We start from the raw sequence: 14,451 nt of genomic DNA, 5'->3' as shown, positions 1-14,451 counted from the left end.
AAGCAGTTGCATGATAATCACTTCTTTAGAAAAATGGTGCATGTTATCTTAAGGGTTGCACTTAATCTTTATGATGGTACTTGTAAATAGGCAGTTCTCAGAACAAAAACAGTCTCAAGTCTCTCAAATCAGTAGTTAAAAATAATGCCACTGATTTCTACTCAATTAGCTCTAAAAACGAGCAAGGAAAACAATGCCCAACGATAGAATTATCCGAGGGAATCAACCCCTATAGCCAGGGGCCCTTCGCGCTATTGGCGCGTCTCACCCGAATGCTGGGACTCCTTTCCTTCCACACGGCACGTCTTTCCGGCCTCAGGCGCGCCTCGCCCCACAGCGCTCACTTACGCTCAGGGCCGGCCGCCTCAGCCAGCTCTCCGCTCCGCTCTCAGTCTTCCAGGGAGCGGCGGGGAGCAGAGACGGCAGGCCGGGGGCTGGGGCACTTCCACAATCCCTCGGCGAGGTCGGGTCTGTCTTTCCCGGTCCCGCCGGGTATCGCACGGCAATTCCGGGGTCTCCGCAGCAGCTCCTCCGCTGGGCCAATCAGGTCGCGGCACCGAGGACGAGCCTCCACACACGCCCGGGAGTCAGCCAACGGCAGAGCGGCTCCCAGGGCAGGCAAATGATGACGCTCCGCTCCTTCAGCCAATCACGGCCCACCACCACCAATGACGCTGCGCCACACGGGCCAATCCCGTCGCGGCGTTAGTGAGGGGGCTCGGCTCCCTCAGCCAATGGGAGCGCGGCGGCTTCGTTCTTCGCCGCTTCAGCTCCCCAATGATCGGCGATCTTGGGGGGGGTATTCCTGGCCCCCGGGCAGTGGCGGTGACACGGCTGGCAGTTGTTTTCAGTGCGCCTTGCACTGGGAAGGCCCACAAGTCTCCGGTCTGCCCCACACACACGTGTCGATGAACACGTCGATCTTGGCCACGCAGCAGGCTGGGTCAGCGCGGCGCTCTCAAGCAGATTAGAGAGCCGCCCGTGCGCTAAGCAGGCAAACCACAGGGTTTCACCATCTCCTCGCCACACAGCAGCTTCAGGGGCCACAGCAGGGTCTTGTAGTCCTTGGGCAACCTTTATGTCCCTGGGTTGCAGACAGGGGGCCAGCTCTTCTCAGGCCCTTGGAGATTCAATTGTAGACACAGCAAAGTCTTAGCAGTTTCAAGTAGGTAGGGGCACAGCACACAGCAAAGTCCCTTTCTCCTCCTCAGCTTCCAGTTAGACAGCAGAACAGGTCAGCCCTTGGAGCACACAGTAAGGCAGTCTTCCTTTAGTTCCCCAGCAGTCCTTCTTTACGCAGAGGTTCCTCCTTGATTGTAGAATTTCAGAATCTTACTTCTGTAGTCAGGGGTCCTTTCCTTATACCCCTCAATGTCCTTGAAGTCCTTTGAAGTCTTTGTGCATGGAGGCCCTGGGTCCAGTCTAAACCAGTTCTGGGGGTTGCGGAGCACTGAGGTGTTTCTGGTTTTCTTCTTCCTGTCAGCTTCAGGGTCAGAGGTGTCCGTGGGCCGGCAGGAGCAGGGTGGTCAGGCAGGCACAGCCCAGCTCTTATCAGGCGTTTCCTCCTCCCACCTCCCGGGCAGCAGATGTGCCCTTTCATCCCCGGGCTGGCTCCGACCCTCTCCTCCGGGGCTCTGCAGCCCCCCCTGTCACATCCAGACCAGGCAGGCATTCCACAAACCCAGGCACACAGAAAGGTTTAGACAAGAGAACAGCCACTTTCTAAAAGGGCTATTCTCCAACACAGGATTTAAAAACACCCTTCACTAAAAGATGTGTCATTAAATTCTGAGTTCAGGGATATCTTTCACTTATGTCCCATCTTGTTCCTATGGGAAGATAGGCTGGTATCACATGGGCCCAGCCTCCTCCATGTTACTCTATGGAGCAAGATAGCCTTACAGCAGTGAGCACATAAAATGGCTGCAGCCCACTACCAGAGCATGTTACCTGCACTAGTACATGCTCTACCTTATCAATACACTGCACCCTGCCCAGGGGGGTACCTAGAGCCTTCCATAGGGGTGACTGATGTGCACAGACAGGGAAGGGTTAGGCCTAGCCAGTGGAGACACTGGCCAGGGGGACAGGGCAGTCCACTGACTGCACACAGGCCCTGCGCTGGCAGGCCTGAGTCACCATTTTAAAGCTACTCATGTGGGTGGCGCAATCTGCGCTGCAGGCCCACTAGTAGCATCTGTCATCACCAGCCCTGGCACACACAGTGCACTTTACTAGGGACTCCATGGTGATACAAATATGCCAATCAGGTATATTCAATTAATATGACAATTTACAGAGGGAGCACTTACACTCTGACACTGATCAGCAGTGTCAGAGTGTCCAAAGCATCTAAATCAGCAAAAACGAAATCCAGCACAGCATCAAAACACATGAGTCAGAGGCAAAAAGATGGGGGAAGAACCACGCCAAAAGGTGTCAGGTCTAACACGTGTCCCCTCCAGCTGAAAGTGGGGAGAACTACCCAACCTCTTGGGAGTCCTCATCACTAAGGCGGAAGAATCTGGACAGACCGTCAGCATTGGCGTGTTCTGTACCAGGGCGGTGCTCCACCGTAAAGTCCATCCCCTGTAGGGAAATGGACCACCTCAACAATTTTGGATTCTCACCCCTCATCTGCATTAACCATCTGAGGGGCCTGTGGTCGGTCTGAACACGGAAGTGAGTCCCAAACAGGTAGGGCCTCAGCTTCTTCAGAGCCCAGACCACAGCGAAAGCTTCTCTTTCAATGGCACTCCATTTCTGTTCCCTGGGGATTAGCCTCCGGCTAATGAAAGCCACTGGTTGATCTCCTCCCTCCTCATTGATCTGTGAGAGTACTGCTACCACGCCTTGCTCTGAAGCGTCAGTTTGCACAATGAACTCACTGGAAAAGTCAGGTGCCTTAAGCACCGGTGCTGTGCACATGGCAGTTTTGAGGGTGTCAAAAGCAGTTTGACAGGCCTCAGTCCAATTCACTTTTCTGGGCTGATTCCTAGATGTCAGCTCTGTCAAAGGGGCCACAATGGTGCCATAACCTTTGACAAACCGTCTGTAATACCCGGTGAGACCTAGAAAGGCTCTCACCTCAGTCTGGGTCTTGGGGGGTTCCCAAGCCAGAATGGTATCAATCTTGGCCTGTAGGGGCGCCACCTGGCCGCTCCCCACCTGGTGTCCCAAGTACACCACAGATCCCTGCCCTATCTGGCATTTACTGGCCTTGATAGTGAGGCCTGCCTTCTGCAGAGCCTTCAACACTTCAGTGAGGTGTTGCAGGTGTTCCTCCCAAGTGGAGCTGAACACAGCAATGTCATCCAGGTAGGCTGCGCTGAATTGCTCCAGCCCCGCCAGTACCTGGTTGACCAATCTCTGAAATGTGGCGGGGGCATTTTTCAACCCGAAGGGCATGACACGGAACTGGAAGTGCCCCTCTGGTGTTGAAAATGCTGACCTCTCCTTTGCCTCGTCAGTTAAGGCAATCTGCCAGTACCCCAAAGTCAAATCAAAAGTACTCAGGTACTGGGCAGCTCCCAACCGATCCACCAGCTCATTAGCTCTGGGGATGGGGTGCGCGTCAGTCTTGGTGACCGCATTGAGCCCACGGTAGTCCACGCAGAACCGAAGTTCTGGGGTGCCACCGGGGGTAGCAGCTTTCTTAGGCACTAAGACCACTGGGCTAGCCCAGGGGCTGCTGGAGGGCTCAATAACCCCTAGCGTCAACATCTTGGAAACCTCTTCCTTGATGCTGGCTCTGACCTTGTCAGCCACTCTGTAAAACTTCTGTTTCACAGGCAGACTGTCTCCAGTGTCCACGTCGTGGACGCACCACTTGGTGACACCTGGGGTCAGGGAGAACAGGGGGGCGAACTGACCCAAGACTTGGCGACAGTCATCCTGCTGCTCTGGAGTCAGGGTGGGGGAGAGGACCACAACATCCACTGACCCATCTTGCTCCTTGACTGCCAGGAGGTCAGGGAGAGGATCACTATCCTCCTCCCCTCCAACATCTGTAGCCATGAGCATAGTCACTTCAGTCCTCTCAAAGTGGGGTTTGAGGCGGTTCACATGTAGCACTCTCAGGGGCTGCCTGGGAGTCTTCAGGTTAACCAAATAGGTAACCTCGCTCTTGCGCTCCACCACCTCATATGGCCCAGACCACTTGTCACGGAGCGCGCAAGGCTCCACTGGCGCCATCACCCACACTTTCTGACCAGGGTGGAACTCAACCAGAGAAGTGTTCTGGTCATACCACCTCTTCATTTCCTCCTGGCTAGCCTCCAGGTTCTCTTGAGTGAGCTTCCTGAAGCGCTTGGTCTGGTTGCGGATGGCCAGCACATAGCTGAACACATCCTGAGGGGTTTTCCCACGGGATTTCTCCCACCCCTCCTTCACCAGAGTAAGAGGCCCTCTGACAGGGTGGCCGTACAGCAACTCAAAGGGACTGAACCCTAAGGATTTCTGAGGCACCTCCCTGTAGGCAAACAACAGGCATGGTAACAAGACGTCCCATTTCCACCTCATGGGCTCTTCCAGGCCCATAATCATGCCCTTCAATGTGCGGTTGAATCTCTCAACCAAACCATTTCCTTGAGGGTGGTAAGGTGTGGTGAATTTGTAGGTCACCCCACACTCACTCCACAGGGACTTCATATACTTAGAAATAAAGTTCGTCCCTCTGTCTGAGACGACCTCCCTGGGAAATCCCACCCGGGAAAAGATCCCCATCAGGGCACGGCCCACCACTGGGGCGGTGACTGTCCTGAGCGGGAGGGCTTCCGGGTACCGAGTGGCATGGTCCACCAAGACCAGGATAAACCTGTTGCCTAGGGCTGTCTTGGGATCCAGGGGCCCCACGATGTCAATGCCCACCCGCTCGAAAGGGGTGCTCACCACAGGAAAGGGTTGGAGGGGTGCCACGCACTTCCCTCCGCTCTTGCCACTAGCCTGACAAGTCTGACAAGACTTACAAAAGGCAGCGACGTGCTTCTTCATCTGGGGCCAGTAGAAATGGGTGACAAGCCTGTGATAGGTCTTGTCTTGCCCCAGGTGTCCTGCGAGAGGCACGTCATGAGCCAGACCCAGTAGGAAGTTCCTGAAGCGCTCCGGTACTACCAGCACACGGGCTGCACCGGGCTCAGCGAACTTAGGCTCACTATACAGTAAGTCATCCTCCCAGTAGATCAAATGCTCCTTGGACCCCAGGCCTGCTGCTTGGTCTGCAGCCTGCTGCCGCACACCAATGAGAGAAGGGCACTCCTTCTGAGCCTGGCAGAATTCCTCCCTGGAGGGACCACCCTCTTGCTGCCACTGGGACAGCTCAGGCAATTCCCCTAGTTCGGCCACCTGCTCCCCTGTAGGTTCCAGGGCATCCCCCTCTGGGTCTGCCTCCTCCTGGACCGTGGGAACAGTGGGGGCCGGTTTCCCACGCCCTCTACCCCTTCCTCTCTTGGCAGGTACCTGGGCCATTGTCCCAGGCTCCAGTTCTGCTAGACCGCCCTCTCTGGCTGTCATTGCACGGGTGGACACACAGATCCACGCAGGCAAACCCAACATCTCCAAGTGAGTCCGGTGCTCCACCTCTTTCCAGGGGGTGCTCTCCAGGTCATTACCTAATAGACAATCTACAGGCAAGGCATCACTTACAACAATTTCCAAAATACCGGAGACTCCTCCCCACTCAAATGGAACTTTTGCCAACCTGCAGTAGCGCACTGAACTGTCAGATGCCACCACAGGTCGGAGTACCTTGGGAACAATTTGCTCTTCAGACACCCACCGACACCTGACAGATGTCACGCTGGCCCCGGTGTCTCTCAGAGCCTCCACCTCCCGTCCATTGATGGTCACCTTCTGCCCATATTTCTTAGTGTTTTGGCGCAGCAAAGTTTCCTGTGCCATCTCTTGGTCTCCTAGAGAGACAAGGGTCATCAATGCTAACCCCTTCTCCCCACTAGAAATCAAATCCCCTCCCAAAGCTACACTGGCTAACGCCGGGGCTGGAGCTGGAGCACCCGCGGGTGCTGATTTCTTCTTTGGACAGTTTGGAGCAATGTGCCCCACCTCCCTACATGAATAACAAGTAAGGGTCTTTTTGTCCTGCGGGCCCTTATGGGGCCAGGACTTCTTAGGCTTGGGGGGTTGAGACACCTTCTCCTGGGAACTACTTTGGGGCCCTTTAGAAGACTCCTTTTGATTACCCGTTCCCCCCCACTCTTCTGCTGGGGACCCTGTCCACCTTTGGCGGGGGTACCTACCACCCCCTTGTGGACCCTGGTGCTAGTCCACCGGTCCGCCTCTTTAGCAAGCTCACTGGGATCAGTTAACTTGCTATCCAAAAGATGCTGGCGCAGCTCTGGGACACATAAACTACTTAAGTGCTCCCTACTAATCAAGTGACACAACCCCACATAATCAGTAACTTTGCTGCCCTTCATCCAACCTTCCAGTGCACGCGTGTACATACTCACACACTCCACCCAAGTACTTGAATCAAGCTTCTTGAAGTTCCTAAACTTCTGGCGGTACTGTTCAGCATTGAGCCCATACCTGAGGCACAAAGCCTCCTTCATGGCGGAGTAGGATAAAGCATCCTCTGCTTCTAAGGGTGCCAAAACATCCCTCCCAGAGGCCTCAAAATGCTTCCACAATCCTGCTCCCCAATTCTTCTCAGGCACTTCATTCATCTTTAAGGCAAGTTCATACGCTCTGAACCACGCATAAATACCCTCACCCCTCTGATAATTCTGTACCAGATCCTTTGGTATGTATACTTTACCCGCCTGTACTGGTTGTGCGCTGCCACCATTAGAACTGGACACCCCCTCTTTAAATTTGAGGGCCAATTCCTTCATGCTCAACTCATGAGCCAATTGGAGTTTCCTCTCCTCCAAAGCGAAAGCGGTTCTTCTATCCTCCGCCTCTGCTTGTGCTTTGAGCTTAAAAAGCTCAATCTCATGGGCCCTAGCTCTCTGATTTTTCTCCACTTCCTCTGAAGAAATAACCCTACCGGAGTGGTTGCTGCCGGGCCTAGGCGCTGGCCTCACCACTGGCAATTCACTGGACAAAAAACCATTCTCCTGTGTGCCTCCCTCTCCAATAGTAGCTTCTGGAACACCATGTTTGGCCTCCCACCAGGCCCTCAGAGCTGTCCGTAGCTCTTCCTTATTTGCGCCGCCCCTTACTGGGCATTCAAGCTGTCTGCAGACTTTTCTCAGTTGCTCCTTGTTATAGGTTAACAACTCCTGGATTTCAAATTCCACTTCCGCTTCTCCATTCACGCTTGGCGCTTTCCGAGACATGATGCTTCCTAACCTTTTCAACTAAAAAGATTTCACCAAAAAAAGAAAAAATCTTGCGCAACCTGTTCTGCTAAACTAGACTAGTGATGTACAAGAAATCACTGCAGGTCAAGTGCAATTATTAGTTCAAAATCCCACCACTGTCCAACAATGTTAGAACCGGGGGTCTCTAGTTGGCAGAGGTAAGTACCTTAGACCAAGTAGGGACCCTTGCTTCTAGTCAGGGTGAAGGAATAACCCTCTGAGATAACCCCTGCTCACCCTCTAGGTAGCATGGCGCGAGCAGTCTAGGCTAAACAGAGGCAATGTGGATAACATTTGCACTTAACACAACAATAATCCCCAATCCACCACAAACTGAGACCACACAGGTAAGTATATTTTATAAAAATATATAGCTTTATCTGGTTTCAGCAAGTAAATGAAGCAGTTGCATGATAATCACTTCTTTAGAAAAATGGTGCATGTTATCTTAAGGGTTGCACTTAATCTTTATGATGGTACTTGTAAATAGGCAGTTCTCAGAACAAAAACAGTCTCAAGTCTCTCAAATCAGTAGTTAAAAATAATGCCACTGATTTCTACTCAATTAGCTCTAAAAACGAGCAAGGAAAACAATGCCCAACGATAGAATTATCCGAGGGAATCAACCCCTATAGCCAGGGGCCCTTCGCGCTATTGGCGCGTCTCACCCGAATGCTGGGACTCCTTTCCTTCCACACGGCACGTCTTTCCGGCCTCAGGCGCGCCTCGCCCCACAGCGCTCACTTACGCTCAGGGCCGGCCGCCTCAGCCAGCTCTCCGCTCCGCTCTCAGTCTTCCAGGGAGCGGCGGGGAGCAGAGACGGCAGGCCGGGGGCTGGGGCACTTCCACAATCCCTCGGCGAGGTCGGGTCTGTCTTTCCCGGTCCCGCCGGGTATCGCACGGCAATTCCGGGGTCTCCGCAGCAGCTCCTCCGCTGGGCCAATCAGGTCGCGGCACCGAGGACGAGCCTCCACACACGCCCGGGAGTCAGCCAACGGCAGAGCGGCTCCCAGGGCAGGCAAATGATGACGCTCCGCTCCTTCAGCCAATCACGGCCCACCACCACCAATGACGCTGCGCCACACGGGCCAATCCCGTCGCGGCGTTAGTGAGGGGGCTCGGCTCCCTCAGCCAATGGGAGCGCGGCGGCTTCGTTCTTCGCCGCTTCAGCTCCCCAATGATCGGCGATCTTGGGGGGGGTATTCCTGGCCCCCGGGCAGTGGCGGTGACACGGCTGGCAGTTGTTTTCAGTGCGCCTTGCACTGGGAAGGCCCACAAGTCTCCGGTCTGCCCCACACACACGTGTCGATGAACACGTCGATCTTGGCCACGCAGCAGGCTGGGTCAGCGCGGCGCTCTCAAGCAGATTAGAGAGCCGCCCGTGCGCTAAGCAGGCAAACCACAGGGTTTCACCATCTCCTCGCCACACAGCAGCTTCAGGGGCCACAGCAGGGTCTTGTAGTCCTTGGGCAACCTTTATGTCCCTGGGTTGCAGACAGGGGGCCAGCTCTTCTCAGGCCCTTGGAGATTCAATTGTAGACACAGCACACAGCAAAGTCTTAGCAGTTTCAAGTAGGTAGGGGCACAGCACACAGCAAAGTCCCTTTCTCCTCCTCAGCTTCCAGTTAGACAGCAGAACAGGTCAGCCCTTAGAGCACACAGTAAGGCAGTCTTCCTTTAGTTCCCCAGCAGTCCTTCTTTACGCAGAGGTTCCTCCTTGATTGTAGAATTTCAGAATCTAACTTCTGTAGTCAGGGGTCCTTTCCTTATATCCCTCAATGTCTTTGAAGTCCTTTGAAGTCTTTGTGCATGGAGGCCCTGGGTCCAGTCTAAAGCAATTCTGGGGGTTGCGGAGCACTGAGGTGTTTCTGGTTTTCTTCTTCCTGTCAGCTTCAGGGTCAGAGGTGTCAGTGGGCCGGCAGGAGCAGGGTGGTCAGGCAGGCACAGCCCAGCTCTTATCAGGCGTTTCCTCCTCCCACCTCCCGGGCAGCAGATGTGACCTTTCATCCCCGGGCTGGCTCCGACCCTCTCCTCCGGGGCTCTGCAGCCCCCCCTGTCACTTCCAGACCAGGCAGGCATTCCACAAACCCAGGCACACAGAAAGGTTTAGACAAGAGAACAGCCACTTTCTAAAAGGGCTATTCTCCAACACAGGATTTAAAAACACCCTTCACTAAAAGATGTGTCATTAAATTCTGAGTTCAGGGATATCTTTCACTTATGTCCCATCTTGTTCCTATGGGAAGATAGGCTGGTATCACATGGGCCCAGCCTCCTCCATGTTACTCTATGGAGCAAGATAGCCTTACAGCAGTGAGCACATAAAATGGCTGCAGCCCACTACCAGAGCATGTTACCTGCACTAGTACATGCTCTACCTTATCAATACACTGCACCCTGCCCAGGGGGGTACCTAGAGCCTTCCATAGGGGTGACTGATGTGCACAGACAGGGAAGGGTTAGGCCTAGCCAGTGGAGACACTGGCCAGGGGGACAGGGCAGTCCACTGACTGCACACAGGCCCTGCGCTGGCAGGCCTGAGTCACCATTTTAAAGCTACTCATGTGGGTGGCGCAATCTGCGCTGCAGGCCCACTAGTAGCATCTGTCATCACCAGCCCTGGCACAGACAGTGCACTTTACTAGGGACTCCATGGTGATACAAATATGCCAATCAGGTATATTCAATTAATATGACAATTTACAGAGGGAGCACTTACACTCTGACACTGATCAGCAGTGGCAGAGTGTCCAAAGCATCTAAATCAGCAAAAACGAAATCCAGCACAGCATCAAAACACATGAGTCAGAGGCAAAAAGATGGGGGAAGAACCACGCCAAAAGGTGTCAGGTCTAACACATATATATATATATATATATATATTCACTGAAAAAGCCATAGGTTTCACACACGTTATAGTTAGGAATTAGCATTTAAAAAACCTTGCAAATTCACTGAAAAACCATAGGTTTCACACACGTTATAGTTAGAAATTAGGATTTAAAAAACCTTGCAAATTCATTGAAAAATCTATAGGTTTCACACATGTTATAGTTAGCTGGACATTTCACTCATATAAAACCATTGAAATTCCCCCGTTATAGTTAGTTCAGCTAACTATAACTCACACGCCCGCAATGCACTGATGATGACGTCACATATTACATCACTCATGACATGGTCAGTGACATCACTCATGACATCACTGATGACATCTCAAATGACATCACTGATGACACCATCCAGTGAATGTGTGTCTTTCTGAAAAATAAATATGTTTTATATATGTATATCTAAAGGTCGATGGAAGAATAAATGGGTAAATAAGTGTCTAAATGGATGTTTTTTTAATTGATTGGTTAACTGACTTATTACATGTATCTTAGTGAATACATATATTAGCGAGTAATGTTTAAATATTTAAATATATGCATGTGTCTCACTTTGTGTATAAGTGGCTGCATGGGCTGGTGAGTAGCTACATGAGTGTATATATGGGTTATTAGTTGTTTTTTTGAGTATCAGTATGAGTGTCTGTATGGTTTGGTGGGGGTATTACTTAGCACATAGATGCATGAATGACTGACTCACTGTTTGTATGTGTTTTGAAGACAGCATGTGTGCAGGACTGTATGGGTGGATGAGTGTGTGTATGGGTGTGTTACTGAGTGAATGGCTGTCTCAATAGTATATTTATGAGTAACTACATATGTTTTAATCTAGTATATGTGAGTATTGATGTATATAAGTGAGTATAAGTGAGAGTGAGATATTGGAAGAGTTCCTGTTTAAATAAGTATGTGTTTCTATAAGTGATTGTTTAAGAGAGTAAGTATGTGTAAGTTTCCTTAGAAGTAAGTGTGGTAGTGTGTGTTTAGCTGTATATGCAAATAAATGGATGTTTGATAGTTTATTTGCATGTGTAAGTATGTGTGTGAGTAACTCTATGGATGACTGTCGGTGTGTAACAGGATGTATAGGTGTATCAGTACATATGATGAGTGAGTACATGTATGAGTGACTATATAGAACTGTTGGTGAATGAGTGGATGTGTATATAGATGGTGGAATTACTGAATAGGTTGTTGTAACTGGTATTGGTATCTCCATTTTTTTTGAAAATTTTAGTTTCTATTTTTGAATGTGTGTATCAAAGGTTATATTACGCTGAGAGGAGGTCTGCCACTCTTTCACAAGGATGGTGTCATCAGTGATGTCATTTGGGATGTCAACAGTGATGTCATGAGTGATGTCACTGACCATGTCATGAGTGATGTAATATGTGACGTCATCAGCAGTGCATTGCGGGCGCGCAAGTTATAGTTAGCTGAACTAACTATAACGGGGGAATTTCAATGGTTTTGTATGAGTGAAATGTCCAGCTAACTATAACATGTGTGAAACCTGTTTTTTTCAATGAATTTGCAAGGTTTTTTAAATGCTAATTCCTAACTATAACGTGTGTGAAACCTATGGTTTTTTCAGTGTATATATATATATATATATATATATATATATATATATATATATATATATATATTCACTGAAAAAACCATAGGTTATAGACCATATATAGTTAGGAATTAGCATTTACAAAACCTTGAAAATTCACTGAAAAAACCATAGGTTATAGACCATATATAGTTAGGAATTAGCATTTAAAAAACCTTATTTTACTCACACAAAACCATTGAAATTCCATATATAGTTAGTTGCACTAACTATATATCGCGCACCCGCAATCCACTGCTGATCATGTCACATATTACATCATTCATGACATGGTCAGTGACATCACTGATGACATCACTGATGACATCTCAAATGACATCACTGATGACATCACTGATGACATCTCAAATGACATCACTGATGACTACATCCAGTGACTGTATAATTCTGTAAAGTTAAAATATGTCTTACATATTGAAGAATGAGTGGATGTATAAGTGTCTTGATGAAGGATTTAGTAGGGGCATGGCTGACTGTATGAGTGACTGATTAAATGTGTCTCACTGAGTGCATGGGTTAGTGACTAAACTGTCTTAATTTGTGCATCATTATGTCTGTTGTTCTGTAAACTGCTGCATGTGTTGATCATTAGCTATATGATTAACTGTATGGGTTATTGATTGGTTGCCCAAGCATTTGTATGGGAGACTGAGTGTGTGTCTGGGTGGCTGGGAGGTGTATGACTCTCTGCATAGATGTGTGAGCAGTTGATTGACTAGATGTATGGGTTCAAAAGTGCATGTGGAAACAGCTGTATGGGCGGTTGACTGTGTGCATGAGTGTATTGGTGAGTGAATGGATATCTCAGTGCTACATGTCAAAGTAAGTACATATGTAAAACACAGTACATGTGAGAGTTGACATATATAAATAACTGTGCATAAGAGCCAGTGAATGTGTGAGTGGCTGTATGGATCATTGTGAACTTGTATCCAGGATTGTATAAGTGAGTCAATATGTTTTAGTATATGTTTGAATAAGTAAGGTGTGTATAACTGTATAGTTGAGGAAATGGAGGTGTGATTGATTCTTTGCATGACTGACTAAGTGTCTGAGTAACTCCATGGATGAGTGACAGTCTATGAGTGTCTGTTTACACTGAGTGTATCTAAGGTTATATTAGAGTCTGAAGAGGTTCATCGTATTATCACATGAATGATGTCATCAGTGATGTGATCAGTAATGTCAAATGAGATGTCATCAGTGATGTCATTTGAGATGTCATCAGTGATGTCATCAGTGATGTCATTTGAGATGTCATCAGTGATGTCATCAGTGATGTCATTTGAGATGTCATCAGTGATGTCATCAGTGATGTCACTGACCATGTCATGAATGATGTAATATGTGACATGATCAGCAGTGGATTGGGGGTGCGCGATATATAGTTAGTGCAACTAACTATATATGGAATTTCAATGGTTTTGTGTGAGTAAAATAAGGTTTTTTAAATGCTAATTCCTAACTATATATGGTCTATAACCTATGGTTTTTTCAGTGAATTTTCAAGGTTTTGTAAATGCTAATTCCTAACTATATATGGTCTATAACCTATGGTTTTTTCAGTGAATTTCAATGGTTTTTTAATAGCAAATATCATAAGCTGTCGAATGTCAAGTACGTGGTAAGTGAAAACATTTTCGTGTTTATGCACACTGATCTGCTTTGAATGGTGCCCCCCCCCCCTTCATTTCTATTAGGAGTACTCTCTCTTTGCAGATAGTGAAAGGTAGTTAACGCAGGCCTTTGCCCCCGTTGTAATCCGTCGTGCCTGCTTCTCTCTCCATTTGATTGATTGTTATCCAAGTATTTACTGTTTTAGAATTAGTTCTCTTTGGTTCATTCTCTATTTACAAACAAACACAGAGTCGCAATACTCTGTTTAGTCTTTGCAGATAACGAAAAATCGTGTAAAAAAAAAGAAAAGGAATCGAGCAAAATCAGTAGGCCACTAATGGGATCTCTTTTTGACCTCGCTAAAATAGAAACATTAGGAACAACCCCTCATGACAAATACAAAACTAGTGAGATGAACTGAACTCCACACAATGATGGCTGCAAAACAGCTCGGCTCCGCCACCCACCCCGCCCAAAATAACGATAAAGAGCGGCTGCCATGATTGGTTGCGGAATGGCCACGACGGAGCTACGAAATGGTGCTGCTCTCATGCTAACCCCAGCTTCAGTCTGAAACATCCAGAAACACTGCAGACTACCAATTCGATCAGTTCCGGTAGCGCCCCAATGTAACCCGGTAGAGAAGAACTAGCCCTCCCCTCTTTGACTGATGGTTCTTGTTGCCTGTCCCTTCTGTTGTCATTTAACAGAACTATTTAGCCTGCTGAAAGGGGTTGTGTTCCGACCGCTGGTTGGTGGAGACATTTTGACTATATTCTGTACCTGCGTTGTCGCGTAATGCGTCATATGACGCGCCGCGTTAGCGCATCCGGAAGTCATCCGGGGCGCGCAGCGCGTAACGTAAGCATAACAAGTCATGTGACTTGTTAATAAAACTTTTCATTGGTTCATTTTACTTTTCTTATTGTAATGATGAAAGGCTTGGTCATATGACCTAAAAATTACGCTTTTCATTACTTCCGAACATTATTTTTTCTTA

Source organism: Lissotriton helveticus, chromosome 3_2 (assembly GCF_964261635.1).
Source record: "Lissotriton helveticus chromosome 3_2, aLisHel1.1, whole genome shotgun sequence".
NCBI lineage: Eukaryota > Metazoa > Chordata > Amphibia > Caudata > Salamandridae > Lissotriton > Lissotriton helveticus.
This window is presented reverse-complemented; position numbering follows the sequence as displayed.